Consider the following 2853-nt stretch of genomic DNA (forward strand, 5'->3'; position numbering starts at 1 on the left):
TTTTTCTAAGTTACTTGAAAAAACATTATTTAATCAACTACTTCAGCATCTAGAAGAACTGTGACTCATGGAGAAGGGGCTTTAGTCTCTATGGTTTTAGGGATGATAGAATTTAGAGTAAATTACATCACTGTAAAGATGCWAGTACATCACTGCAACTCTGGTGGAGGGGTTAGGGGAGTCATAAAACAGGAGGGTTGCTGGTTCAATCCCCTATTCCAYCTGTCTTAAATMTGGCATCCTTGGGRGAGGAACCTTGGATAGTAGAGTCTATGGTACGAAGTCTGGGATTACCTGGAGGCACAGCTAATATGAAGTGAGTCCTTATCGTGGAGCCCTGACAGGAGGTGTAAGATACACTGCACTGCCCCACCTAACAGGTGATGCTGTAGCAGTGCAGTTAATGGTGAATCCAGACCGATCACTGCAGCCTCTGTTTATCTGCTTTTTGAMTCACAGCAGCCACCTCCATCCCAGGAGTTTATAGCAATATGTAGTCAATCATGCTAAAGATAAGGACCTCCCGGTACTCAGTGGTTYTGATGCCACTTCCCATCATGTGTGCTGGGAGAGCTCTGACATCAAACCTAGAGCACTAGTTTTCAAACTTTTTMGCTTCCGACCCACAAAACAACAGTTGGAGACACTCATGACCCCAGATATTGCTTGTTCATGTATGCAAACTTTGCTAATAYCTCTGTTAAACATGGGAATAACAACAATATAAACAAACCTGTGATTATTGTTTTAAAAAATGCAATAATCATGGTGAAAATATTCCATTAGCAGGGTTTTTTTGCATTTAAACTGATGTCTGGAAATCATWTGGGGACACTCACTTGATGTTTTGCGACCCAACTTTGGGAACCAATGCCCTAGAGGCAGATCTCTGTTATTTGCTGACAGAAGACCTGCTAGTTTTTAATCAGGCCAATTTACCTACCTTCAAAACTGCTAATAGGGAAGAAGTCATTGATAAGTGGACTTGGTAAACAACACATGTGACTGAGAGGTGTCCCCAGAGGAAACTATGTCAGACCACCAATAAATCCAGCTGAAGAGAGGGAAACCACACCCAGTCACTTACAGAAACCCAAAACTACTGTCTGGAGCCTGTTTATCAGCACTTTATCAGAGAGACAGGTTACAAGCATGAATGATGCTGTTCAAACTGCCTATAAGTCTGTCTAGAGTATCATGGAGGACATGCTAAGGGTCTGCAGTTGAGAGAGAACAGATACTCAGGAGCTGGGATACAAAAGGTAAGTGCAAGTTTATTTATATCCAGCTCTGCAGGAGGGAAACATAGAGAAAAATGAGAGTCCAAAATTTAYGAATCTTGCAGGTTGGGACAACTTGGAAATCAACCAAATCTTTGTTCCCCTAGAATCAACGTTTCTTCTAACACTTTTCCATGCAGCTGAGGAACGTTTGCAGGTTTGATGACAAAATGATGTCTAAAAACAAGCAATTCAAGTAGACGAAAGACATCCAACTGGTCAGAATCTTTAATAGAGTTGTATGCTTTGACTTAGGGGGATAGTAACCATATTTATAACAGAAGGTGAAGTGGCTGAGCAAGTGAACAGTGAGCCAGAAGTTCTGCTTCAGTGCATCTGAATGCAGGAGGACTGCAAGTTTTCCTGAGACRCTGAGCATTTACCATCACGCCCCCATTTCTTTAAAAGACCTTCTGGCTGCATCACAAAGACCATCCCCCAGCTCCAAATGATCCTCAAACCCCCACAGGCTTTGTTCTGCTCATTTTCCCACTCCTGGGAGACACATTAAGCTGCTATAATTAAAAGAAAGGAAGGATGGTGTGAGAAAAGAAAGGGTTAGAAAAATGAGGTGAAGAGAGAGAGAGTGGGTGAGAACAAGGAGTGAGCCCAGACAGAGATCTGTTTACAGATTATCCCCCAGCAGGTGACGGCCATGTTGAGTGACTAACTCATGTAAACACAGCTGAAAGCACTGAAKGTTTCAGATCAGCAATCTGTCAACATATCATTTAATAATAAAAGTTRAGGAAGGATGATCTCCAGCCATGTCTTATTGTTATTATTTGGACCAACTTCCTCMACACAGTAAAGCCAGGTTTGTGTAAAAATGAATGAGTTCATGACCAAAAGCAGAGAACAACATCCTCCACTGCAAAACTGAAGCACCAGGTTACACATCTATATTTAAAGATAAATAAATGTATAAAAATATTTGCCAACTGAATTTGCTTATGCATCTAGGGAGTGCCACAAATGGATGAAAAAAGTTAACTTTTTTATCAGTCTAGTTTTTTAGGGCTTGATTTAGATGGCAGATAACCAGTGGTGGGCATCAGTCCCCTAAAGCGCAAAAGCGCCTAACTGCAGACATAAAWTCCTCATTTGCGCTTTAGGGTTTTTACTAATTTCTTCAAATGATGTGCAGATTTGCTCTATCTAATTTTAAAATTGAGTAGCACTATACTAAACTTTTATTTAGTTTTTATTGTCAATATTTTTCTATAGCAGAGTAAGAAAATTGTCTAAATTCACTATATGGCAAAAACTCATATTAAAGCTTTGTCATCATCATCATCATGGTGATGATTATCCTGAACATTTGAGAGAGAAAGCCATCTCAGATCAACACAATGGAACTCCTCCATCAGYAAACAGTGAGCCCTCAGATATTGATCACAGAGCTATAAACTGTGGCTGACTCTCCTTCTGGGTGACGGTTTTTATTTACTAGAAAGTTCCCACAATTCTCTGCATGGCAGGAAGCAACTGGAGCTACTTCACTGAGTTTGTACCTCCTCTCCAAGGTACACCACAGCAATAAATATTAAATGAATAAAATAATAAAAAAGAC

Source organism: Austrofundulus limnaeus, unplaced genomic scaffold (genome assembly GCF_001266775.1).
Source record: "Austrofundulus limnaeus strain Quisiro unplaced genomic scaffold, Austrofundulus_limnaeus-1.0 Scaffold116, whole genome shotgun sequence".
Classification (NCBI taxonomy): Eukaryota; Metazoa; Chordata; class Actinopteri; order Cyprinodontiformes; family Rivulidae; genus Austrofundulus; species Austrofundulus limnaeus.